The sequence below is a fragment of the Anomaloglossus baeobatrachus genome, unplaced genomic scaffold (assembly GCF_048569485.1).
Source record: "Anomaloglossus baeobatrachus isolate aAnoBae1 unplaced genomic scaffold, aAnoBae1.hap1 Scaffold_4267, whole genome shotgun sequence".
NCBI lineage: Eukaryota > Metazoa > Chordata > Amphibia > Anura > Aromobatidae > Anomaloglossus > Anomaloglossus baeobatrachus.
Window position 1 is genome coordinate 1 of NW_027443602.1, and position 25,975 is coordinate 25,975.

The window sequence follows — 25,975 nt, forward strand, 5'->3', positions numbered from 1 at the left end:
TGCTTCGCAGTAGGTTGCAAACATTCATCACCCATGACTGTCCCCAATTGAGCTCAGAAGCTCAATGTCTATCATGACCTCTCTTTTAGAATGTCCAAGAGCAAGCAAACTATTCCTCCAGGAGAGGGCGCCAACAGACTACTAAAGAGATCATCATTACTCAAAGAAAACCCCAAAAACCAATGCATGATAGGAATAAACAGGTAACTTTCTTTGGAGTGGAAGCGGAGAGATCGCACCAGATGCCAATTCTAGATGTTATCACACCTGTGGTCACTGCAGCAGCAGGTGAATCCACTTTGTCCAAAAGGGATCTATTCCATTCAATTGCAAATGATCTAGATAAGACAGAGAACTGCAGCACGGGGACATAGCCGAGTTGGTCAGGTTGAGTGGTGATGAGTTTGCTATTTGGATGAATAAAGAAAGTCAAAAGTGTGAAAGATAAAAAACAAAAGGAGGAAGTGTGAAAAGTGAATGGGCCAAATTGAGGTGCATATGAAGACGTATGCTTTCTTCCAATTCATTAAATCGGGCTAATATGAATCAGGTGAATTGAGTTCTGCTTTTGGAAACTGGGTTAAGAAGGGGTGCACCGTTCCTGGAGGTACTGCAATACCAGGTCAATGCGTGGAGTGGACAGAGCAAGCTCTTTTTCCATCTCCCTGTTCTAAAAATCCATTTAATATATGGTCCCCAGATAGGGGACGTATCAGATATTAAACTGATAAGAACAGATACTACACTTGATCTTAGCCAAAAGGCCGAGAAGCGATAACCAGAATTGGTTTGGGCCTCGAGTGGCACCCTGGCCTATGCCGGACACATCTTAGGGAGAGAGAGCGAGAGGGAGACAAACCCACGCCTACACAAGACATTTTGTCACCCAAGCCAACCCTTGAAAAGGCTGCTTTGCAGAGCCAAAACAAGAAGAATGGTGCGTTTTGCAGCCGCCGCCCACTGCAATGAATCTGAATAACTCCTCCTTTAGGGCGCAAGCAACTCCCCTCCCCCTTGCAGTCTTTCCAATTCACGATACAAAAAGACGGACAGGACAGGTTGCCTGACTTTCCGTCACTGCCACCCTTTGCCATCCTTACCCGTAGAAAGCCCTTTCATCATCCCCAAACCCTAATCTTTTCCCTTTCCTTCCCAGCCCCCAAACCCTGCCCTCTGTACCTTTCTCACCACCCGCTTCCCTTCTCCTGTCATCCCCCTACCACCCGGGAAAAAAAGAGATTGCCCCCTCCTTCCACTAGCCCACCCTCCCACCCAAAGAACAACTTCTTCTGCGCAGCTTGTTTTCTAGGCAGCAGCGCTATTGTGATGTCATCGGGGGGCATTGTGACAAGCCGCCAGTGTTCCGTCTCTTCATGTTGTGCACAGTTCAAACGGAAAATACATCAACAGGCAGACTACAGAAAAGCTTACTATCAAAGGTTAGAGGGGGGCTTTCTCAGAGGGCTTTTTACAGTTTTTCTATTCCCAATTAGCCGTTTAAGTGTACTTATTGAAAGTAGTAATTCTTTCATAGGCCGCCCTTTCTTAGTATTTGACGTTCCTTATATTGCGGTATGAGGCTTCGCAGTAGGTTGCAAACATTCATCACCCATGACTGTCCCCAATTGAGCTCAGAAGCTCAATGTCTATCATGACCTCTCTTTTAGAATGTCCAAGAGCAAGCAAACTATTCCTCCAGGAGAGGGCGCCAACAGACTACTAAAGAGATCATCATTACTCAAAGAAAACCCCAAAAACCAATGCATGATAGGAATAAACAGGTAACTTTCTTTGGAGTGGAAGCGGAGAGATCGCACCAGATGCCAATTCTAGATGTTATCACACCTGTGGTCACTGCAGCAGCAGGTGAATCCACTTTGTCCAAAAGGGATCTATTCCATTCAATTGCAAATGATCTAGATAAGACAGAGAACTGCAGCACGGGGACATAGCCGAGTTGGTCAGGTTGAGTGGTGATGAGTTTGCTATTTGGATGAATAAAGAAAGTCAAAAGTGTGAAAGATAAAAAACAAAAGGAGGAAGTGTGAAAAGTGAATGGGCCAAATTGAGGTGCATATGAAGACGTATGCTTTCTTCCAATTCATTAAATCGGGCTAATATGAATCAGGTGAATTGAGTTCTGCTTTTGGAAACTGGGTTAAGAAGGGGTGCACCGTTCCTGGAGGTACTGCAATACCAGGTCAATGCGTGGAGTGGACAGAGCAAGCTCTTTTTCCATCTCCCTGTTCTAAAAATCCATTTAATATATGGTCCCCAGATAGGGGACGTATCAGATATTAAACTGATAAGAACAGATACTACACTTGATCTTAGCCAAAAGGCCGAGAAGCGATAACCAGAATTGGTTTGGGCCTCGAGTGGCACCCTGGCCTATGCCGGACACATCTTAGGGAGAGAGAGCGAGAGGGAGACAAACCCACGCCTACACAAGACATTTTGTCACCCAAGCCAACCCTTGAAAAGGCTGCTTTGCAGAGCCAAAACAAGAAGAATGGTGCGTTTTGCAGCCGCCGCCCACTGCAATGAATCTGAATAACTCCTCCTTTAGGGCGCAAGCAACTCCCCTCCCCCTTGCAGTCTTTCCAATTCACGATACAAAAAGACGGACAGGACAGGTTGCCTGACTTTCCGTCACTGCCACCCTTTGCCATCCTTACCCGTAGAAAGCCCTTTCATCATCCCCAAACCCTAATCTTTTCCCTTTCCTTCCCAGCCCCCAAACCCTGCCCTCTGTACCTTTCTCACCACCCGCTTCCCTTCTCCTGTCATCCCCCTACCACCCGGGAAAAAAAGAGATTGCCCCCTCCTTCCACTAGCCCACCCTCCCACCCAAAGAACAACTTCTTCTGCGCAGCTTGTTTTCTAGGCAGCAGCGCTATTGTGATGTCATCGGGGGGCATTGTGACAAGCCGCCAGTGTTCCGTCTCTTCATGTTGTGCACAGTTCAAACGGAAAATACATCAACAGGCAGACTACAGAAAAGCTTACTATCAAAGGTTAGAGGGGGGCTTTCTCAGAGGGCTTTTTACAGTTTTTCTATTCCCAATTAGCCGTTTAAGTGTACTTATTGAAAGTAGTAATTCTTTCATAGGCCGCCCTTTCTTAGTATTTGACGTTCCTTATATTGCGGTATGAGGCTTCGCAGTAGGTTGCAAACATTCATCACCCATGACTGTCCCCAATTGAGCTCAGAAGCTCAATGTCTATCATGACCTCTCTTTTAGAATGTCCAAGAGCAAGCAAACTATTCCTCCAGGAGAGGGCGCCAACAGACTACTAAAGAGATCATCATTACTCAAAGAAAACCCCAAAAACCAATGCATGATAGGAATAAACAGGTAACTTTCTTTGGAGTGGAAGCGGAGAGATCGCACCAGATGCCAATTCTAGATGTTATCACACCTGTGGTCACTGCAGCAGCAGGTGAATCCACTTTGTCCAAAAGGGATCTATTCCATTCAATTGCAAATGATCTAGATAAGACAGAGAACTGCAGCACGGGGACATAGCCGAGTTGGTCAGGTTGAGTGGTGATGAGTTTGCTATTTGGATGAATAAAGAAAGTCAAAAGTGTGAAAGATAAAAAACAAAAGGAGGAAGTGTGAAAAGTGAATGGGCCAAATTGAGGTGCATATGAAGACGTATGCTTTCTTCCAATTCATTAAATCGGGCTAATATGAATCAGGTGAATTGAGTTCTGCTTTTGGAAACTGGGTTAAGAAGGGGTGCACCGTTCCTGGAGGTACTGCAATACCAGGTCAATGCGTGGAGTGGACAGAGCAAGCTCTTTTTCCATCTCCCTGTTCTAAAAATCCATTTAATATATGGTCCCCAGATAGGGGACGTATCAGATATTAAACTGATAAGAACAGATACTACACTTGATCTTAGCCAAAAGGCCGAGAAGCGATAACCAGAATTGGTTTGGGCCTCGAGTGGCACCCTGGCCTATGCCGGACACATCTTAGGGAGAGAGAGCGAGAGGGAGACAAACCCACGCCTACACAAGACATTTTGTCACCCAAGCCAACCCTTGAAAAGGCTGCTTTGCAGAGCCAAAACAAGAAGAATGGTGCGTTTTGCAGCCGCCGCCCACTGCAATGAATCTGAATAACTCCTCCTTTAGGGCGCAAGCAACTCCCCTCCCCCTTGCAGTCTTTCCAATTCACGATACAAAAAGACGGACAGGACAGGTTGCCTGACTTTCCGTCACTGCCACCCTTTGCCATCCTTACCCGTAGAAAGCCCTTTCATCATCCCCAAACCCTAATCTTTTCCCTTTCCTTCCCAGCCCCCAAACCCTGCCCTCTGTACCTTTCTCACCACCCGCTTCCCTTCTCCTGTCATCCCCCTACCACCCGGGAAAAAAAGAGATTGCCCCCTCCTTCCACTAGCCCACCCTCCCACCCAAAGAACAACTTCTTCTGCGCAGCTTGTTTTCTAGGCAGCAGCGCTATTGTGATGTCATCGGGGGGCATTGTGACAAGCCGCCAGTGTTCCGTCTCTTCATGTTGTGCACAGTTCAAACGGAAAATACATCAACAGGCAGACTACAGAAAAGCTTACTATCAAAGGTTAGAGGGGGGCTTTCTCAGAGGGCTTTTTACAGTTTTTCTATTCCCAATTAGCCGTTTAAGTGTACTTATTGAAAGTAGTAATTCTTTCATAGGCCGCCCTTTCTTAGTATTTGACGTTCCTTATATTGCGGTATGAGGCTTCGCAGTAGGTTGCAAACATTCATCACCCATGACTGTCCCCAATTGAGCTCAGAAGCTCAATGTCTATCATGACCTCTCTTTTAGAATGTCCAAGAGCAAGCAAACTATTCCTCCAGGAGAGGGCGCCAACAGACTACTAAAGAGATCATCATTACTCAAAGAAAACCCCAAAAACCAATGCATGATAGGAATAAACAGGTAACTTTCTTTGGAGTGGAAGCGGAGAGATCGCACCAGATGCCAATTCTAGATGTTATCACACCTGTGGTCACTGCAGCAGCAGGTGAATCCACTTTGTCCAAAAGGGATCTATTCCATTCAATTGCAAATGATCTAGATAAGACAGAGAACTGCAGCACGGGGACATAGCCGAGTTGGTCAGGTTGAGTGGTGATGAGTTTGCTATTTGGATGAATAAAGAAAGTCAAAAGTGTGAAAGATAAAAAACAAAAGGAGGAAGTGTGAAAAGTGAATGGGCCAAATTGAGGTGCATATGAAGACGTATGCTTTCTTCCAATTCATTAAATCGGGCTAATATGAATCAGGTGAATTGAGTTCTGCTTTTGGAAACTGGGTTAAGAAGGGGTGCACCGTTCCTGGAGGTACTGCAATACCAGGTCAATGCGTGGAGTGGACAGAGCAAGCTCTTTTTCCATCTCCCTGTTCTAAAAATCCATTTAATATATGGTCCCCAGATAGGGGACGTATCAGATATTAAACTGATAAGAACAGATACTACACTTGATCTTAGCCAAAAGGCCGAGAAGCGATAACCAGAATTGGTTTGGGCCTCGAGTGGCACCCTGGCCTATGCCGGACACATCTTAGGGAGAGAGAGCGAGAGGGAGACAAACCCACGCCTACACAAGACATTTTGTCACCCAAGCCAACCCTTGAAAAGGCTGCTTTGCAGAGCCAAAACAAGAAGAATGGTGCGTTTTGCAGCCGCCGCCCACTGCAATGAATCTGAATAACTCCTCCTTTAGGGCGCAAGCAACTCCCCTCCCCCTTGCAGTCTTTCCAATTCACGATACAAAAAGACGGACAGGACAGGTTGCCTGACTTTCCGTCACTGCCACCCTTTGCCATCCTTACCCGTAGAAAGCCCTTTCATCATCCCCAAACCCTAATCTTTTCCCTTTCCTTCCCAGCCCCCAAACCCTGCCCTCTGTACCTTTCTCACCACCCGCTTCCCTTCTCCTGTCATCCCCCTACCACCCGGGAAAAAAAGAGATTGCCCCCTCCTTCCACTAGCCCACCCTCCCACCCAAAGAACAACTTCTTCTGCGCAGCTTGTTTTCTAGGCAGCAGCGCTATTGTGATGTCATCGGGGGGCATTGTGACAAGCCGCCAGTGTTCCGTCTCTTCATGTTGTGCACAGTTCAAACGGAAAATACATCAACAGGCAGACTACAGAAAAGCTTACTATCAAAGGTTAGAGGGGGGCTTTCTCAGAGGGCTTTTTACAGTTTTTCTATTCCCAATTAGCCGTTTAAGTGTACTTATTGAAAGTAGTAATTCTTTCATAGGCCGCCCTTTCTTAGTATTTGACGTTCCTTATATTGCGGTATGAGGCTTCGCAGTAGGTTGCAAACATTCATCACCCATGACTGTCCCCAATTGAGCTCAGAAGCTCAATGTCTATCATGACCTCTCTTTTAGAATGTCCAAGAGCAAGCAAACTATTCCTCCAGGAGAGGGCGCCAACAGACTACTAAAGAGATCATCATTACTCAAAGAAAACCCCAAAAACCAATGCATGATAGGAATAAACAGGTAACTTTCTTTGGAGTGGAAGCGGAGAGATCGCACCAGATGCCAATTCTAGATGTTATCACACCTGTGGTCACTGCAGCAGCAGGTGAATCCACTTTGTCCAAAAGGGATCTATTCCATTCAATTGCAAATGATCTAGATAAGACAGAGAACTGCAGCACGGGGACATAGCCGAGTTGGTCAGGTTGAGTGGTGATGAGTTTGCTATTTGGATGAATAAAGAAAGTCAAAAGTGTGAAAGATAAAAAACAAAAGGAGGAAGTGTGAAAAGTGAATGGGCCAAATTGAGGTGCATATGAAGACGTATGCTTTCTTCCAATTCATTAAATCGGGCTAATATGAATCAGGTGAATTGAGTTCTGCTTTTGGAAACTGGGTTAAGAAGGGGTGCACCGTTCCTGGAGGTACTGCAATACCAGGTCAATGCGTGGAGTGGACAGAGCAAGCTCTTTTTCCATCTCCCTGTTCTAAAAATCCATTTAATATATGGTCCCCAGATAGGGGACGTATCAGATATTAAACTGATAAGAACAGATACTACACTTGATCTTAGCCAAAAGGCCGAGAAGCGATAACCAGAATTGGTTTGGGCCTCGAGTGGCACCCTGGCCTATGCCGGACACATCTTAGGGAGAGAGAGCGAGAGGGAGACAAACCCACGCCTACACAAGACATTTTGTCACCCAAGCCAACCCTTGAAAAGGCTGCTTTGCAGAGCCAAAACAAGAAGAATGGTGCGTTTTGCAGCCGCCGCCCACTGCAATGAATCTGAATAACTCCTCCTTTAGGGCGCAAGCAACTCCCCTCCCCCTTGCAGTCTTTCCAATTCACGATACAAAAAGACGGACAGGACAGGTTGCCTGACTTTCCGTCACTGCCACCCTTTGCCATCCTTACCCGTAGAAAGCCCTTTCATCATCCCCAAACCCTAATCTTTTCCCTTTCCTTCCCAGCCCCCAAACCCTGCCCTCTGTACCTTTCTCACCACCCGCTTCCCTTCTCCTGTCATCCCCCTACCACCCGGGAAAAAAAGAGATTGCCCCCTCCTTCCACTAGCCCACCCTCCCACCCAAAGAACAACTTCTTCTGCGCAGCTTGTTTTCTAGGCAGCAGCGCTATTGTGATGTCATCGGGGGGCATTGTGACAAGCCGCCAGTGTTCCGTCTCTTCATGTTGTGCACAGTTCAAACGGAAAATACATCAACAGGCAGACTACAGAAAAGCTTACTATCAAAGGTTAGAGGGGGGCTTTCTCAGAGGGCTTTTTACAGTTTTTCTATTCCCAATTAGCCGTTTAAGTGTACTTATTGAAAGTAGTAATTCTTTCATAGGCCGCCCTTTCTTAGTATTTGACGTTCCTTATATTGCGGTATGAGGCTTCGCAGTAGGTTGCAAACATTCATCACCCATGACTGTCCCCAATTGAGCTCAGAAGCTCAATGTCTATCATGACCTCTCTTTTAGAATGTCCAAGAGCAAGCAAACTATTCCTCCAGGAGAGGGCGCCAACAGACTACTAAAGAGATCATCATTACTCAAAGAAAACCCCAAAAACCAATGCATGATAGGAATAAACAGGTAACTTTCTTTGGAGTGGAAGCGGAGAGATCGCACCAGATGCCAATTCTAGATGTTATCACACCTGTGGTCACTGCAGCAGCAGGTGAATCCACTTTGTCCAAAAGGGATCTATTCCATTCAATTGCAAATGATCTAGATAAGACAGAGAACTGCAGCACGGGGACATAGCCGAGTTGGTCAGGTTGAGTGGTGATGAGTTTGCTATTTGGATGAATAAAGAAAGTCAAAAGTGTGAAAGATAAAAAACAAAAGGAGGAAGTGTGAAAAGTGAATGGGCCAAATTGAGGTGCATATGAAGACGTATGCTTTCTTCCAATTCATTAAATCGGGCTAATATGAATCAGGTGAATTGAGTTCTGCTTTTGGAAACTGGGTTAAGAAGGGGTGCACCGTTCCTGGAGGTACTGCAATACCAGGTCAATGCGTGGAGTGGACAGAGCAAGCTCTTTTTCCATCTCCCTGTTCTAAAAATCCATTTAATATATGGTCCCCAGATAGGGGACGTATCAGATATTAAACTGATAAGAACAGATACTACACTTGATCTTAGCCAAAAGGCCGAGAAGCGATAACCAGAATTGGTTTGGGCCTCGAGTGGCACCCTGGCCTATGCCGGACACATCTTAGGGAGAGAGAGCGAGAGGGAGACAAACCCACGCCTACACAAGACATTTTGTCACCCAAGCCAACCCTTGAAAAGGCTGCTTTGCAGAGCCAAAACAAGAAGAATGGTGCGTTTTGCAGCCGCCGCCCACTGCAATGAATCTGAATAACTCCTCCTTTAGGGCGCAAGCAACTCCCCTCCCCCTTGCAGTCTTTCCAATTCACGATACAAAAAGACGGACAGGACAGGTTGCCTGACTTTCCGTCACTGCCACCCTTTGCCATCCTTACCCGTAGAAAGCCCTTTCATCATCCCCAAACCCTAATCTTTTCCCTTTCCTTCCCAGCCCCCAAACCCTGCCCTCTGTACCTTTCTCACCACCCGCTTCCCTTCTCCTGTCATCCCCCTACCACCCGGGAAAAAAAGAGATTGCCCCCTCCTTCCACTAGCCCACCCTCCCACCCAAAGAACAACTTCTTCTGCGCAGCTTGTTTTCTAGGCAGCAGCGCTATTGTGATGTCATCGGGGGGCATTGTGACAAGCCGCCAGTGTTCCGTCTCTTCATGTTGTGCACAGTTCAAACGGAAAATACATCAACAGGCAGACTACAGAAAAGCTTACTATCAAAGGTTAGAGGGGGGCTTTCTCAGAGGGCTTTTTACAGTTTTTCTATTCCCAATTAGCCGTTTAAGTGTACTTATTGAAAGTAGTAATTCTTTCATAGGCCGCCCTTTCTTAGTATTTGACGTTCCTTATATTGCGGTATGAGGCTTCGCAGTAGGTTGCAAACATTCATCACCCATGACTGTCCCCAATTGAGCTCAGAAGCTCAATGTCTATCATGACCTCTCTTTTAGAATGTCCAAGAGCAAGCAAACTATTCCTCCAGGAGAGGGCGCCAACAGACTACTAAAGAGATCATCATTACTCAAAGAAAACCCCAAAAACCAATGCATGATAGGAATAAACAGGTAACTTTCTTTGGAGTGGAAGCGGAGAGATCGCACCAGATGCCAATTCTAGATGTTATCACACCTGTGGTCACTGCAGCAGCAGGTGAATCCACTTTGTCCAAAAGGGATCTATTCCATTCAATTGCAAATGATCTAGATAAGACAGAGAACTGCAGCACGGGGACATAGCCGAGTTGGTCAGGTTGAGTGGTGATGAGTTTGCTATTTGGATGAATAAAGAAAGTCAAAAGTGTGAAAGATAAAAAACAAAAGGAGGAAGTGTGAAAAGTGAATGGGCCAAATTGAGGTGCATATGAAGACGTATGCTTTCTTCCAATTCATTAAATCGGGCTAATATGAATCAGGTGAATTGAGTTCTGCTTTTGGAAACTGGGTTAAGAAGGGGTGCACCGTTCCTGGAGGTACTGCAATACCAGGTCAATGCGTGGAGTGGACAGAGCAAGCTCTTTTTCCATCTCCCTGTTCTAAAAATCCATTTAATATATGGTCCCCAGATAGGGGACGTATCAGATATTAAACTGATAAGAACAGATACTACACTTGATCTTAGCCAAAAGGCCGAGAAGCGATAACCAGAATTGGTTTGGGCCTCGAGTGGCACCCTGGCCTATGCCGGACACATCTTAGGGAGAGAGAGCGAGAGGGAGACAAACCCACGCCTACACAAGACATTTTGTCACCCAAGCCAACCCTTGAAAAGGCTGCTTTGCAGAGCCAAAACAAGAAGAATGGTGCGTTTTGCAGCCGCCGCCCACTGCAATGAATCTGAATAACTCCTCCTTTAGGGCGCAAGCAACTCCCCTCCCCCTTGCAGTCTTTCCAATTCACGATACAAAAAGACGGACAGGACAGGTTGCCTGACTTTCCGTCACTGCCACCCTTTGCCATCCTTACCCGTAGAAAGCCCTTTCATCATCCCCAAACCCTAATCTTTTCCCTTTCCTTCCCAGCCCCCAAACCCTGCCCTCTGTACCTTTCTCACCACCCGCTTCCCTTCTCCTGTCATCCCCCTACCACCCGGGAAAAAAAGAGATTGCCCCCTCCTTCCACTAGCCCACCCTCCCACCCAAAGAACAACTTCTTCTGCGCAGCTTGTTTTCTAGGCAGCAGCGCTATTGTGATGTCATCGGGGGGCATTGTGACAAGCCGCCAGTGTTCCGTCTCTTCATGTTGTGCACAGTTCAAACGGAAAATACATCAACAGGCAGACTACAGAAAAGCTTACTATCAAAGGTTAGAGGGGGGCTTTCTCAGAGGGCTTTTTACAGTTTTTCTATTCCCAATTAGCCGTTTAAGTGTACTTATTGAAAGTAGTAATTCTTTCATAGGCCGCCCTTTCTTAGTATTTGACGTTCCTTATATTGCGGTATGAGGCTTCGCAGTAGGTTGCAAACATTCATCACCCATGACTGTCCCCAATTGAGCTCAGAAGCTCAATGTCTATCATGACCTCTCTTTTAGAATGTCCAAGAGCAAGCAAACTATTCCTCCAGGAGAGGGCGCCAACAGACTACTAAAGAGATCATCATTACTCAAAGAAAACCCCAAAAACCAATGCATGATAGGAATAAACAGGTAACTTTCTTTGGAGTGGAAGCGGAGAGATCGCACCAGATGCCAATTCTAGATGTTATCACACCTGTGGTCACTGCAGCAGCAGGTGAATCCACTTTGTCCAAAAGGGATCTATTCCATTCAATTGCAAATGATCTAGATAAGACAGAGAACTGCAGCACGGGGACATAGCCGAGTTGGTCAGGTTGAGTGGTGATGAGTTTGCTATTTGGATGAATAAAGAAAGTCAAAAGTGTGAAAGATAAAAAACAAAAGGAGGAAGTGTGAAAAGTGAATGGGCCAAATTGAGGTGCATATGAAGACGTATGCTTTCTTCCAATTCATTAAATCGGGCTAATATGAATCAGGTGAATTGAGTTCTGCTTTTGGAAACTGGGTTAAGAAGGGGTGCACCGTTCCTGGAGGTACTGCAATACCAGGTCAATGCGTGGAGTGGACAGAGCAAGCTCTTTTTCCATCTCCCTGTTCTAAAAATCCATTTAATATATGGTCCCCAGATAGGGGACGTATCAGATATTAAACTGATAAGAACAGATACTACACTTGATCTTAGCCAAAAGGCCGAGAAGCGATAACCAGAATTGGTTTGGGCCTCGAGTGGCACCCTGGCCTATGCCGGACACATCTTAGGGAGAGAGAGCGAGAGGGAGACAAACCCACGCCTACACAAGACATTTTGTCACCCAAGCCAACCCTTGAAAAGGCTGCTTTGCAGAGCCAAAACAAGAAGAATGGTGCGTTTTGCAGCCGCCGCCCACTGCAATGAATCTGAATAACTCCTCCTTTAGGGCGCAAGCAACTCCCCTCCCCCTTGCAGTCTTTCCAATTCACGATACAAAAAGACGGACAGGACAGGTTGCCTGACTTTCCGTCACTGCCACCCTTTGCCATCCTTACCCGTAGAAAGCCCTTTCATCATCCCCAAACCCTAATCTTTTCCCTTTCCTTCCCAGCCCCCAAACCCTGCCCTCTGTACCTTTCTCACCACCCGCTTCCCTTCTCCTGTCATCCCCCTACCACCCGGGAAAAAAAGAGATTGCCCCCTCCTTCCACTAGCCCACCCTCCCACCCAAAGAACAACTTCTTCTGCGCAGCTTGTTTTCTAGGCAGCAGCGCTATTGTGATGTCATCGGGGGGCATTGTGACAAGCCGCCAGTGTTCCGTCTCTTCATGTTGTGCACAGTTCAAACGGAAAATACATCAACAGGCAGACTACAGAAAAGCTTACTATCAAAGGTTAGAGGGGGGCTTTCTCAGAGGGCTTTTTACAGTTTTTCTATTCCCAATTAGCCGTTTAAGTGTACTTATTGAAAGTAGTAATTCTTTCATAGGCCGCCCTTTCTTAGTATTTGACGTTCCTTATATTGCGGTATGAGGCTTCGCAGTAGGTTGCAAACATTCATCACCCATGACTGTCCCCAATTGAGCTCAGAAGCTCAATGTCTATCATGACCTCTCTTTTAGAATGTCCAAGAGCAAGCAAACTATTCCTCCAGGAGAGGGCGCCAACAGACTACTAAAGAGATCATCATTACTCAAAGAAAACCCCAAAAACCAATGCATGATAGGAATAAACAGGTAACTTTCTTTGGAGTGGAAGCGGAGAGATCGCACCAGATGCCAATTCTAGATGTTATCACACCTGTGGTCACTGCAGCAGCAGGTGAATCCACTTTGTCCAAAAGGGATCTATTCCATTCAATTGCAAATGATCTAGATAAGACAGAGAACTGCAGCACGGGGACATAGCCGAGTTGGTCAGGTTGAGTGGTGATGAGTTTGCTATTTGGATGAATAAAGAAAGTCAAAAGTGTGAAAGATAAAAAACAAAAGGAGGAAGTGTGAAAAGTGAATGGGCCAAATTGAGGTGCATATGAAGACGTATGCTTTCTTCCAATTCATTAAATCGGGCTAATATGAATCAGGTGAATTGAGTTCTGCTTTTGGAAACTGGGTTAAGAAGGGGTGCACCGTTCCTGGAGGTACTGCAATACCAGGTCAATGCGTGGAGTGGACAGAGCAAGCTCTTTTTCCATCTCCCTGTTCTAAAAATCCATTTAATATATGGTCCCCAGATAGGGGACGTATCAGATATTAAACTGATAAGAACAGATACTACACTTGATCTTAGCCAAAAGGCCGAGAAGCGATAACCAGAATTGGTTTGGGCCTCGAGTGGCACCCTGGCCTATGCCGGACACATCTTAGGGAGAGAGAGCGAGAGGGAGACAAACCCACGCCTACACAAGACATTTTGTCACCCAAGCCAACCCTTGAAAAGGCTGCTTTGCAGAGCCAAAACAAGAAGAATGGTGCGTTTTGCAGCCGCCGCCCACTGCAATGAATCTGAATAACTCCTCCTTTAGGGCGCAAGCAACTCCCCTCCCCCTTGCAGTCTTTCCAATTCACGATACAAAAAGACGGACAGGACAGGTTGCCTGACTTTCCGTCACTGCCACCCTTTGCCATCCTTACCCGTAGAAAGCCCTTTCATCATCCCCAAACCCTAATCTTTTCCCTTTCCTTCCCAGCCCCCAAACCCTGCCCTCTGTACCTTTCTCACCACCCGCTTCCCTTCTCCTGTCATCCCCCTACCACCCGGGAAAAAAAGAGATTGCCCCCTCCTTCCACTAGCCCACCCTCCCACCCAAAGAACAACTTCTTCTGCGCAGCTTGTTTTCTAGGCAGCAGCGCTATTGTGATGTCATCGGGGGGCATTGTGACAAGCCGCCAGTGTTCCGTCTCTTCATGTTGTGCACAGTTCAAACGGAAAATACATCAACAGGCAGACTACAGAAAAGCTTACTATCAAAGGTTAGAGGGGGGCTTTCTCAGAGGGCTTTTTACAGTTTTTCTATTCCCAATTAGCCGTTTAAGTGTACTTATTGAAAGTAGTAATTCTTTCATAGGCCGCCCTTTCTTAGTATTTGACGTTCCTTATATTGCGGTATGAGGCTTCGCAGTAGGTTGCAAACATTCATCACCCATGACTGTCCCCAATTGAGCTCAGAAGCTCAATGTCTATCATGACCTCTCTTTTAGAATGTCCAAGAGCAAGCAAACTATTCCTCCAGGAGAGGGCGCCAACAGACTACTAAAGAGATCATCATTACTCAAAGAAAACCCCAAAAACCAATGCATGATAGGAATAAACAGGTAACTTTCTTTGGAGTGGAAGCGGAGAGATCGCACCAGATGCCAATTCTAGATGTTATCACACCTGTGGTCACTGCAGCAGCAGGTGAATCCACTTTGTCCAAAAGGGATCTATTCCATTCAATTGCAAATGATCTAGATAAGACAGAGAACTGCAGCACGGGGACATAGCCGAGTTGGTCAGGTTGAGTGGTGATGAGTTTGCTATTTGGATGAATAAAGAAAGTCAAAAGTGTGAAAGATAAAAAACAAAAGGAGGAAGTGTGAAAAGTGAATGGGCCAAATTGAGGTGCATATGAAGACGTATGCTTTCTTCCAATTCATTAAATCGGGCTAATATGAATCAGGTGAATTGAGTTCTGCTTTTGGAAACTGGGTTAAGAAGGGGTGCACCGTTCCTGGAGGTACTGCAATACCAGGTCAATGCGTGGAGTGGACAGAGCAAGCTCTTTTTCCATCTCCCTGTTCTAAAAATCCATTTAATATATGGTCCCCAGATAGGGGACGTATCAGATATTAAACTGATAAGAACAGATACTACACTTGATCTTAGCCAAAAGGCCGAGAAGCGATAACCAGAATTGGTTTGGGCCTCGAGTGGCACCCTGGCCTATGCCGGACACATCTTAGGGAGAGAGAGCGAGAGGGAGACAAACCCACGCCTACACAAGACATTTTGTCACCCAAGCCAACCCTTGAAAAGGCTGCTTTGCAGAGCCAAAACAAGAAGAATGGTGCGTTTTGCAGCCGCCGCCCACTGCAATGAATCTGAATAACTCCTCCTTTAGGGCGCAAGCAACTCCCCTCCCCCTTGCAGTCTTTCCAATTCACGATACAAAAAGACGGACAGGACAGGTTGCCTGACTTTCCGTCACTGCCACCCTTTGCCATCCTTACCCGTAGAAAGCCCTTTCATCATCCCCAAACCCTAATCTTTTCCCTTTCCTTCCCAGCCCCCAAACCCTGCCCTCTGTACCTTTCTCACCACCCGCTTCCCTTCTCCTGTCATCCCCCTACCACCCGGGAAAAAAAGAGATTGCCCCCTCCTTCCACTAGCCCACCCTCCCACCCAAAGAACAACTTCTTCTGCGCAGCTTGTTTTCTAGGCAGCAGCGCTATTGTGATGTCATCGGGGGGCATTGTGACAAGCCGCCAGTGTTCCGTCTCTTCATGTTGTGCACAGTTCAAACGGAAAATACATCAACAGGCAGACTACAGAAAAGCTTACTATCAAAGGTTAGAGGGGGGCTTTCTCAGAGGGCTTTTTACAGTTTTTCTATTCCCAATTAGCCGTTTAAGTGTACTTATTGAAAGTAGTAATTCTTTCATAGGCCGCCCTTTCTTAGTATTTGACGTTCCTTATATTGCGGTATGAGGCTTCGCAGTAGGTTGCAAACATTCATCACCCATGACTGTCCCCAATTGAGCTCAGAAGCTCAATGTCTATCATGACCTCTCTTTTAGAATGTCCAAGAGCAAGCAAACTATTCCTCCAGGAGAGGGCGCCAACAGACTACTAAAGAGATCATCATTACTCAAAGAAAACCCCAAAAACCAATGCATGATAGGAATAAACAGGTAACTTTCTTTGGAGTGGAAGCGGAGAGATCGCACCAGATGCCAATTCTAGATGTTATCACACCTGTGGTCACTGCAGCAGCAGGTGAATCCACTTTGTCCAAAAGGGATCTATTCCATTCAATTGCAAATGATCTAGATAAGACAGAGAACTGCAGCACGGGGACATAGCCGAGTTGGTCAGGTTGAGTGGTGATGAGTTTGCTATTTGGATGAATAAAGAAAGTCAAAAGTGTGAAAGATAAAAAACAAAAGGAGGAAGTGTGAAAAGTGAATGGGCCAAATTGAGGTGCATATGAAGACGTATGCTTTCTTCCAATTCATTAAATCGGGCTAATATGAATCAGGTGAATTGAGTTCTGCTTTTGGAAACTGGGTTAAGAAGGGGTGCACCGTTCCTGGAGGTACTGCAATACCAGGTCAATGCGTGGAGTGGACAGAGCAAGCTCTTTTTCCATCTCCCTGTTCTAAAAATCCATTTAATATATGGTCCCCAGATAGGGGACGTATCAGATATTAAACTGATAAGAACAGATACTACACTTGATCTTAGCCAAAAGGCCGAGAAGCGATAACCAGAATTGGTTTGGGCCTCGAGTGGCACCCTGGCCTATGCCGGACACATCTTAGGGAGAGAGAGCGAGAGGGAGACAAACCCACGCCTACACAAGACATTTTGTCACCCAAGCCAACCCTTGAAAAGGCTGCTTTGCAGAGCCAAAACAAGAAGAATGGTGCGTTTTGCAGCCGCCGCCCACTGCAATGAATCTGAATAACTCCTCCTTTAGGGCGCAAGCAACTCCCCTCCCCCTTGCAGTCTTTCCAATTCACGATACAAAAAGACGGACAGGACAGGTTGCCTGACTTTCCGTCACTGCCACCCTTTGCCATCCTTACCCGTAGAAAGCCCTTTCATCATCCCCAAACCCTAATCTTTTCCCTTTCCTTCCCAGCCCCCAAACCCTGCCCTCTGTACCTTTCTCACCACCCGCTTCCCTTCTCCTGTCATCCCCCTACCACCCGGGAAAAAAAGAGATTGCCCCCTCCTTCCACTAGCCCACCCTCCCACCCAAAGAACAACTTCTTCTGCGCAGCTTGTTTTCTAGGCAGCAGCGCTATTGTGATGTCATCGGGGGGCATTGTGACAAGCCGCCAGTGTTCCGTCTCTTCATGTTGTGCACAGTTCAAACGGAAAATACATCAACAGGCAGACTACAGAAAAGCTTACTATCAAAGGTTAGAGGGGGGCTTTCTCAGAGGGCTTTTTACAGTTTTTCTATTCCCAATTAGCCGTTTAAGTGTACTTATTGAAAGTAGTAATTCTTTCATAGGCCGCCCTTTCTTAGTATTTGACGTTCCTTATATTGCGGTGTGAGGCTTCGCAGTAGGTTGCAAACATTCATCACCCATGACTGTCCCCAATTGAGCTCAGAAGCTCAATGTCTATCATGACCTCTCTTTTAGAATGTCCAAGAGCAAGCAAACTATTCCTCCAGGAGAGGGCGCCAACAGACTACTAAAGAGATCATCATTACTCAAAGAAAACCCCAAAAACCAATGCATGATAGGAATAAACAGGTAACTTTCTTTGGAGTGGAAGCGGAGAGATCGCACCAGATGCCAATTCTAGATGTTATCACACCTGTGGTCACTGCAGCAGCAGGTGAATCCACTTTGTCCAAAAGGGATCTATTCCATTCAATTGCAAATGATCTAGATAAGACAGAGAACTGCAGCACGGGGACATAGCCGAGTTGGTCAGGTTGAGTGGTGATGAGTTTGCTATTTGGATGAATAAAGAAAGTCAAAAGTGTGAAAGATAAAAAACAAAAGGAGGAAGTGTGAAAAGTGAATGGGCCAAATTGAGGTGCATATGAAGACGTATGCTTTCTTCCAATTCATTAAATCGGGCTAATATGAATCAGGTGAATTGAGTTCTGCTTTTGGAAACTGGGTTAAGAAGGGGTGCACCGTTCCTGGAGGTACTGCAATACCAGGTCAATGCGTGGAGTGGACAGAGCAAGCTCTTTTTCCATCTCCCTGTTCTAAAAATCCATTTAATATATGGTCCCCAGATAGGGGACGTATCAGATATTAAACTGATAAGAACAGATTTTGATTTAATGAAGCTTTCCAAAGCACCGCAAAAAATGCATGACCGAAGTCACACCAAAAACAGTGCAAAGGCTAGGATTCGTGTGGACCCCTCCGTGAGGAGAGGGTCCCCAAAAATCAACCCCGTCCCTCCGAGCCAGAAGGCCACAGCAAGGGTCAGGGATCTTCGGTGCTCCCCCAAGCCGAAGCCTGGTTGAGCCTTGTCGTTGCTCCCAGCGTCCACCCAGGCATCTTACCCAAGTGGAGTAGAGAGCTACTAGTTGTTGGTTTCGCAGCCGAAACTGCCCGGACCGTCAACCGGTGTTGGTTTCTCAGCCCAAGGCTAACCGGACCTCCAACCGGGTGTTGGTTTCTCAGCCGAAGCTGACCCGGACCTCCAACCGGGTGTTGGTTTCTCAGCCGAAGCTGACCCAGACCTCCAACCGGGTGTTGGTTTCTCAGCCGAAGCTGACCCGGACCTCCAACCGGGTGTTGGTTTCTCAGCCCAAAGCTGAACGGACCTCCGACCATGATTATAAAAATTTCCCTTCCTAGCCAGAAGGCCGGGATAGAGCAATATGCTCAGAAAGTATGAAAGGGCAAGGTACGGTGTGCTACAGAGCCCAAGGCTCGCCGGGGTCCCAAGCCAGCAAGCTCAGACTCACTCCAGGGTCGTCAGTCCTGGGGCACATTGCACCATAGCCCCCACACTTACTCAGTCTAATAGCCTCGATCCTGGTAGGGCCATGTTTTCCTCTAGATGAATATACTATACATCAAGAGTACTAGCAAGCGCAACCTTCCAGTGTGCATTGCATCTGCCGAGCCTCACAGATACTACACTTGATCTTAGCCAAAAGGCCGAGAAGCGATAACCAGAATTGGTTTGGGCCTCGAGTGGCACCCTGGCCTATGCCGGACACATCTTAGGGAGAGAGAGCGAGAGGGAGACAAACCCACGCCTACACAAGACATTTTGTCACCCAAGCCAACCCTTGAAAAGGCTGCTTTGCAGAGCCAAAACAAGAAGAATGGTGCGTTTTGCAGCCGCCGCCCACTGCAATGAATCTGAATAACTCCTCCTTTAGGGCGCAAGCAACTCCCCTCCCCCTTGCAGTCTTTCCAATTCACGATACAAAAAGACGGACAGGACAGGTTGCCTGACTTTCCGTCACTGCCACCCTTTGCCATCCTTACCCGTAGAAAGCCCTTTCATCATCCCCAAACCCTAATCTTTTCCCTTTCCTTCCCAGCCCCCAAACCCTGCCCTCTGTACCTTTCTCACCACCCGCTTCCCTTCTCCTGTCATCCCCCTACCACCCGGGAAAAAAAGAGATTGCCCCCTCCTTCCACTAGCCCACCCTCCCACCCAAAGAACAACTTCTTCTGCGCAGCTTGTTTTCTAGGCAGCAGCGCTATTGTGATGTCATCGGGGGGCATTGTGACAAGCCGCCAGTGTTCCGTCTCTTCATGTTGTGCACAGTTCAAACGGAAAATACATCAACAGGCAGACTACAGAAAAGCTTACTATCAAAGGTTAGAGGGGGGCTTTCTCAGAGGGCTTTTTACAGTTTTTCTATTCCCAATTAGCCGTTTAAGTGTACTTATTGAAAGTAGTAATTCTTTCATAGGCCGCCCTTTCTTAGTATTTGACGTTCCTTATATTGCGGTATGAGGCTTCGCAGTAGGTTGCAAACATTCATCACCCATGACTGTCCCCAATTGAGCTCAGAAGCTCAATGTCTATCATGACCTCTCTTTTAGAATGTCCAAGAGCAAGCAAACTATTCCTCCAGGAGAGGGCGCCAACAGACTACTAAAGAGATCATCATTACTCAAAGAAAACCCCAAAAACCAATGCATGATAGGAATAAACAGGTAACTTTCTTTGGAGTGGAAGCGGAGAGATCGCTCCAGATGCCAATTCTAGATGTTATCACACCTGTGGTCACTGCAGCAGCAGGTGAATCCACTTTGTCCAAAAGGGATCTATTCCATTCAATTGCAAATGATCTAGATAAGACAGAGAACTGCAGCACGGGGACATAGCCGAGTTGGTCAGGTTGAGTGGTGATGAGTTTGCTATTTGGATGAATAAAGAAAGTCAAAAGTGTGAAAGATAAAAAACAAAAGGAGGAAGTGTGAAAAGTGAATGGGCCAAATTGAGGTGCATATGAAGACGTATGCTTTCTTCCAATTCATTAAATCGGGCTAATATGAATCAGGTGAATTGAGTTCTGCTTTTGGAAACTGGGTTAAGAAGGGGTGCACCGTTCCTGGAGGTACTGCAATACCAGGTCAATGCGTGGAGTGGACAGAGCAAGCTCTTTTTCCATCTCCCTGTTCTAAAAATCCATTTAATATATGGTCCCCAGATAGGGGACGTATCAGATATTAAACTGATAAGAACAGATACTACACTTGATCTTAGCCAAAAGGCCGAGAAGCGATAACCAGAATTGGTTTGGGCCTCGAGTGGCACCCTGGCCTATGCCGGACACATCTTAGGGAGAGAGAGCGAGAGGGAGACAAACCCACGCCTACACAAGACATTTTGTCACCCAAGCCAACCCTTGAAAAGGCTGCTTTGCAGAGCCAAAACAAGAAGAATGGTGCGTTTTGCAGCCGCCGCCCACTGCAATGAATCTGAATAACTCCTCCTTTAGGGCGCAAGCAACTCCCCTCCCCCTTGCAGTCTTTCCAATTCACGATACAAAAAGACGGACAGGACAGGTTGCCTGACTTTCCGTCACTGCCACCCTTTGCCATCCTTACCCGTAGAAAGCCCTTTCATCATCCCCAAACCCTAATCTTTTCCCTTTCCTTCCCAGCCCCCAAACCCTGCCCTCTGTACCTTTCTCACCACCCGCTTCCCTTCTCCTGTCATCCCCCTACCACCCGGGAAAAAAAGAGATTGCCCCCTCCTTCCACTAGCCCACCCTCCCACCCAAAGAACAACTTCTTCTGCGCAGCTTGTTTTCTAGGCAGCAGCGCTATTGTGATGTCATCGGGGGGCATTGTGACAAGCCGCCAGTGTTCCGTCTCTTCATGTTGTGCACAGTTCAAACGGAAAATACATCAACAGGCAGACTACAGAAAAGCTTACTATCAAAGGTTAGAGGGGGGCTTTCTCAGAGGGCTTTTTACAGTTTTTCTATTCCCAATTAGCCGTTTAAGTGTACTTATTGAAAGTAGTAATTCTTTCATAGGCCGCCCTTTCTTAGTATTTGACGTTCCTTATATTGCGGTATGAGGCTTCGCAGTAGGTTGCAAACATTCATCACCCATGACTGTCCCCAATTGAGCTCAGAAGCTCAATGTCTATCATGACCTCTCTTTTAGAATGTCCAAGAGCAAGCAAACTATTCCTCCAGGAGAGGGCGCCAACAGACTACTAAAGAGATCATCATTACTCAAAGAAAACCCCAAAAACCAATGCATGATAGGAATAAACAGGTAACTTTCTTTGGAGTGGAAGCGGAGAGATCGCACCAGATGCCAATTCTAGATGTTATCACACCTGTGGTCACTGCAGCAGCAGGTGAATCCACTTTGTCCAAAAGGGATCTATTCCATTCAATTGCAAATGATCTAGATAAGACAGAGAACTGCAGCACGGGGACATAGCCGAGTTGGTCAGGTTGAGTGGTGATGAGTTTGCTATTTGGATGAATAAAGAAAGTCAAAAGTGTGAAAGATAAAAAACAAAAGGAGGAAGTGTGAAAAGTGAATGGGCCAAATTGAGGTGCATATGAAGACGTATGCTTTCTTCCAATTCATTAAATCGGGCTAATATGAATCAGGTGAATTGAGTTCTGCTTTTGGAAACTGGGTTAAGAAGGGGTGCACCGTTCCTGGAGGTACTGCAATACCAGGTCAATGCGTGGAGTGGACAGAGCAAGCTCTTTTTCCATCTCCCTGTTCTAAAAATCCATTTAATATATGGTCCCCAGATAGGGGACGTATCAGATATTAAACTGATAAGAACAGATACTACACTTGATCTTAGCCAAAAGGCCGAGAAGCGATAACCAGAATTGGTTTGGGCCTCGAGTGGCACCCTGGCCTATGCCGGACACATCTTAGGGAGAGAGAGCGAGAGGGAGACAAACCCACGCCTACACAAGACATTTTGTCACCCAAGCCAACCCTTGAAAAGGCTGCTTTGCAGAGCCAAAACAAGAAGAATGGTGCGTTTTGCAGCCGCCGCCCACTGCAATGAATCTGAATAACTCCTCCTTTAGGGCGCAAGCAACTCCCCTCCCCCTTGCAGTCTTTCCAATTCACGATACAAAAAGACGGACAGGACAGGTTGCCTGACTTTCCGTCACTGCCACCCTTTGCCATCCTTACCCGTAGAAAGCCCTTTCATCATCCCCAAACCCTAATCTTTTCCCTTTCCTTCCCAGCCCCCAAACCCTGCCCTCTGTACCTTTCTCACCACCCGCTTCCCTTCTCCTGTCATCCCCCTACCACCCGGGAAAAAAAGAGATTGCCCCCTCCTTCCACTAGCCCACCCTCCCACCCAAAGAACAACTTCTTCTGCGCAGCTTGTTTTCTAGGCAGCAGCGCTATTGTGATGTCATCGGGGGGCATTGTGACAAGCCGCCAGTGTTCCGTCTCTTCATGTTGTGCACAGTTCAAACGGAAAATACATCAACAGGCAGACTACAGAAAAGCTTACTATCAAAGGTTAGAGGGGGCTTTCTCAGAGGGCTTTTTACAGTTTTTCTATTCCCAATTAGCCGTTTAAGTGTACTTATTGAAAGTAGTAATTCTTTCATAGGCCGCCCTTTCTTAGTATTTGACGTTCCTTATATTGCGGTATGAGGCTTCGCAGTAGGTTGCAAACATTCATCACCCATGACTGTCCCCAATTGAGCTCAGAAGCTCAATGTCTATCATGACCTCTCTTTTAGAATGTCCAAGAGCAAGCAAACTATTCCTCCAGGAGAGGGCGCCAACAGACTACTAAAGAGATCATCATTACTCAAAGAAAACCCCAAAAACCAATGCATGATAGGAATAAACAGGTAACTTTCTTTGGAGTGGAAGCGGAGAGATCGCACCAGATGCCAATTCTAGATGTTATCACACCTGTGGTCACTGCAGCAGCAGGTGAATCCACTTTGTCCAAAAGGGATCTATTCCATTCAATTGCAAATGATCTAGATAAGACAGAGAACTGCAGCACGGGGACATAGCCGAGTTGGTCAGGTTGAGTGGTGATGAGTTTGCTATTTGGATGAATAAAGAAAGTCAAAAGTGTGAAAGATAAAAAACAAAAGGAGGAAGTGTGAAAAGTGAATGGGCCAAATTGAGGTGCATATGAAGACGTATGCTTTCTTCCAATTCATTAAATCGGGCTAATATGAATCAGGTGAATTGAGTTCTGCTTTTGGAAACTGGGTTAAGAAGGGGTGCACCGTTCCTGGAGGTACTGCAATACCAGGTCAATGCGTGGAGTGGACAGAGCAAGCTCTTTTTCCATCTCCCTGTTCTAAAAATCCATTTAATATATGGTCCCCAGATAGGGGACGTATCAGATATTAAACTGATAAGAACAGATACTACACTTGATCTTAGCCAAAAGGCCGAGAAGCGATAACCAGAATTGGTTTGGGCCTCGAGTGGCACCCTGGCCTATGCCGGACACATCTTAGGGAGAGAGAGCGAGAGGGAGACAAACCCACGCCTACACAAGACATTTTGTCACCCAAGCCAACCCTTGAAAAGGCTGCTTTGCAGAGCCAAAACAAGAAGAATGGTGCGTTTTGCAGCCGCCGCCCACTGCAATGAATCTGAATAACTCCTCCTTTAGGGCGCAAGCAACTCCCCTCCCCCTTGCAGTCTTTCCAATTCACGATACAAAAAGACGGACAGGACAGGTTGCCTGACTTTCCGTCACTGCCACCCTTTGCCATCCTTACCCGTAGAAAGCCCTTTCATCATCCCCAAACCCTAATCTTTTCCCTTTCCTTCCCAGCCCCCAAACCCTGCCCTCTGTACCTTTCTCACCACCCGCTTCCCTTCTCCTGTCATCCCCCTACCACCCGGGAAAAAAAGAGATTGCCCCCTCCTTCCACTAGCCCACCCTCCCACCCAAAGAACAACTTCTTCTGCGCAGCTTGTTTTCTAGGCAGCAGCGCTATTGTGATGTCATCGGGGGGCATTGTGACAAGCCGCCAGTGTTCCGTCTCTTCATGTTGTGCACAGTTCAAACGGAAAATACATCAACAGGCAGACTACAGAAAAGCTTACTATCAAAGGTTAGAGGGGGGCTTTCTCAGAGGGCTTTTTACAGTTTTTCTATTCCCAATTAGCCGTTTAAGTGTACTTATTGAAAGTAGTAATTCTTTCATAGGCCGCCCTTTCTTAGTATTTGACGTTCCTTATATTGCGGTATGAGGCTTCGCAGTAGGTTGCAAACATTCATCACCCATGACTGTCCCCAATTGAGCTCAGAAGCTCAATGTCTATCATGACCTCTCTTTTAGAATGTCCAAGAGCAAGCAAACTATTCCTCCAGGAGAGGGCGCCAACAGACTACTAAAGAGATCATCATTACTCAAAGAAAACCCCAAAAACCAATGCATGATAGGAATAAACAGGTAACTTTCTTTGGAGTGGAAGCGGAGAGATCGCACCAGATGCCAATTCTAGATGTTATCACACCTGTGGTCACTGCAGCAGCAGGTGAATCCACTTTGTCCAAAAGGGATCTATTCCATTCAATTGCAAATGATCTAGATAAGACAGAGAACTGCAGCACGGGGACATAGCCGAGTTGGTCAGGTTGAGTGGTGATGAGTTTGCTATTTGGATGAATAAAGAAAGTCAAAAGTGTGAAAGATAAAAAACAAAAGGAGGAAGTGTGAAAAGTGAATGGGCCAAATTGAGGTGCATATGAAGACGTATGCTTTCTTCCAATTCATTAAATCGGGCTAATATGAATCAGGTGAATTGAGTTCTGCTTTTGGAAACTGGGTTAAGAAGGGGTGCACCGTTCCTGGAGGTACTGCAATACCAGGTCAATGCGTGGAGTGGACAGAGCAAGCTCTTTTTCCATCTCCCTGTTCTAAAAATCCATTTAATATATGGTCCCCAGATAGGGGACGTATCAGATATTAAACTGATAAGAACAGATACTACACTTGATCTTAGCCAAAAGGCCGAGAAGCGATAACCAGAATTGGTTTGGGCCTCGAGTGGCACCCTGGCCTATGCCGGACACATCTTAGGGAGAGAGAGCGAGAGGGAGACAAACCCACGCCTACACAAGACATTTTGTCACCCAAGCCAACCCTTGAAAAGGCTGCTTTGCAGAGCCAAAACAAGAAGAATGGTGCGTTTTGCAGCCGCCGCCCACTGCAATGAATCTGAATAACTCCTCCTTTAGGGCGCAAGCAACTCCCCTCCCCCTTGCAGTCTTTCCAATTCACGATACAAAAAGACGGACAGGACAGGTTGCCTGACTTTCCGTCACTGCCACCCTTTGCCATCCTTACCCGTAGAAAGCCCTTTCATCATCCCCAAACCCTAATCTTTTCCCTTTCCTTCCCAGCCCCCAAACCCTGCCCTCTGTACCTTTCTCACCACCCGCTTCCCTTCTCCTGTCATCCCCCTACCACCCGGGAAAAAAAGAGATTGCCCCCTCCTTCCACTAGCCCACCCTCCCACCCAAAGAACAACTTCTTCTGCGCAGCTTGTTTTCTAGGCAGCAGCGCTATTGTGATGTCATCGGGGGGCATTGTGACAAGCCGCCAGTGTTCCGTCTCTTCATGTTGTGCACAGTTCAAACGGAAAATACATCAACAGGCAGACTACAGAAAAGCTTACTATCAAAGGTTAGAGGGGGGCTTTCTCAGAGGGCTTTTTACAGTTTTTCTATTCCCAAT

At 46.6% G+C, this 25,975-nt stretch overlaps 16 non-coding genes and 1 pseudogene across 16 annotated transcripts; all 17 read right to left on the reverse strand.

The window, feature by feature from the left end:
* Window positions 1–585: 585 nt before the first annotated feature.
* On the reverse strand, window positions 586–776 carry LOC142279161 (U2 spliceosomal RNA). Its single transcript, XR_012741874.1, has one exon. It is a non-coding gene; the product is annotated as a U2 spliceosomal RNA (small nuclear RNA).
* Window positions 777–2,163: 1,387 nt separating this feature from the next.
* LOC142279173 (U2 spliceosomal RNA) lies at window positions 2,164–2,354 on the reverse strand. The gene has a single exon (XR_012741885.1). It is a non-coding gene; the product is annotated as a U2 spliceosomal RNA (small nuclear RNA).
* Window positions 2,355–3,741: 1,387 nt separating this feature from the next.
* LOC142279186 (U2 spliceosomal RNA) lies at window positions 3,742–3,932 on the reverse strand. The gene has a single exon (XR_012741896.1). It is a non-coding gene; the product is annotated as a U2 spliceosomal RNA (small nuclear RNA).
* Window positions 3,933–5,319: 1,387 nt separating this feature from the next.
* LOC142279188 (U2 spliceosomal RNA) lies at window positions 5,320–5,510 on the reverse strand. The gene has a single exon (XR_012741897.1). It is a non-coding gene; the product is annotated as a U2 spliceosomal RNA (small nuclear RNA).
* Window positions 5,511–6,897: 1,387 nt separating this feature from the next.
* LOC142279189 (U2 spliceosomal RNA) lies at window positions 6,898–7,088 on the reverse strand. Its single transcript, XR_012741898.1, has one exon. It is a non-coding gene; the product is annotated as a U2 spliceosomal RNA (small nuclear RNA).
* Window positions 7,089–8,475: 1,387 nt separating this feature from the next.
* On the reverse strand, window positions 8,476–8,666 carry LOC142279162 (U2 spliceosomal RNA). Its single transcript, XR_012741875.1, has one exon. It is a non-coding gene; the product is annotated as a U2 spliceosomal RNA (small nuclear RNA).
* A 1,387-nt stretch (window positions 8,667–10,053) lies between these two features.
* LOC142279164 (U2 spliceosomal RNA) lies at window positions 10,054–10,244 on the reverse strand. Its single transcript, XR_012741876.1, has one exon. It is a non-coding gene; the product is annotated as a U2 spliceosomal RNA (small nuclear RNA).
* A 1,387-nt stretch (window positions 10,245–11,631) lies between these two features.
* Window positions 11,632–11,822, reverse strand: LOC142279165 (U2 spliceosomal RNA). Its single transcript, XR_012741877.1, has one exon. It is a non-coding gene; the product is annotated as a U2 spliceosomal RNA (small nuclear RNA).
* Window positions 11,823–13,209: 1,387 nt separating this feature from the next.
* Window positions 13,210–13,400, reverse strand: LOC142279166 (U2 spliceosomal RNA). The gene has a single exon (XR_012741878.1). It is a non-coding gene; the product is annotated as a U2 spliceosomal RNA (small nuclear RNA).
* A 1,387-nt stretch (window positions 13,401–14,787) lies between these two features.
* LOC142279167 (U2 spliceosomal RNA) lies at window positions 14,788–14,978 on the reverse strand. Its single transcript, XR_012741879.1, has one exon. It is a non-coding gene; the product is annotated as a U2 spliceosomal RNA (small nuclear RNA).
* A 1,387-nt stretch (window positions 14,979–16,365) lies between these two features.
* Window positions 16,366–16,556, reverse strand: LOC142279168 (U2 spliceosomal RNA). Its single transcript, XR_012741880.1, has one exon. It is a non-coding gene; the product is annotated as a U2 spliceosomal RNA (small nuclear RNA).
* Window positions 16,557–17,943: 1,387 nt separating this feature from the next.
* On the reverse strand, window positions 17,944–18,139 carry LOC142279184 (U2 spliceosomal RNA). Its single transcript, XR_012741895.1, has one exon. It is a non-coding gene; the product is annotated as a U2 spliceosomal RNA (small nuclear RNA).
* Window positions 18,140–18,823: 684 nt separating this feature from the next.
* On the reverse strand, window positions 18,824–18,950 carry LOC142279187 (U2 spliceosomal RNA; annotated as a pseudogene).
* Window positions 18,951–20,337: 1,387 nt separating this feature from the next.
* Window positions 20,338–20,528, reverse strand: LOC142279169 (U2 spliceosomal RNA). Its single transcript, XR_012741881.1, has one exon. It is a non-coding gene; the product is annotated as a U2 spliceosomal RNA (small nuclear RNA).
* Window positions 20,529–21,915: 1,387 nt separating this feature from the next.
* On the reverse strand, window positions 21,916–22,106 carry LOC142279170 (U2 spliceosomal RNA). Its single transcript, XR_012741882.1, has one exon. It is a non-coding gene; the product is annotated as a U2 spliceosomal RNA (small nuclear RNA).
* Window positions 22,107–23,492: 1,386 nt separating this feature from the next.
* On the reverse strand, window positions 23,493–23,683 carry LOC142279171 (U2 spliceosomal RNA). The gene has a single exon (XR_012741883.1). It is a non-coding gene; the product is annotated as a U2 spliceosomal RNA (small nuclear RNA).
* A 1,387-nt stretch (window positions 23,684–25,070) lies between these two features.
* LOC142279172 (U2 spliceosomal RNA) lies at window positions 25,071–25,261 on the reverse strand. Its single transcript, XR_012741884.1, has one exon. It is a non-coding gene; the product is annotated as a U2 spliceosomal RNA (small nuclear RNA).
* Between the last annotated feature and the right edge of the window lie 714 nt (window positions 25,262–25,975).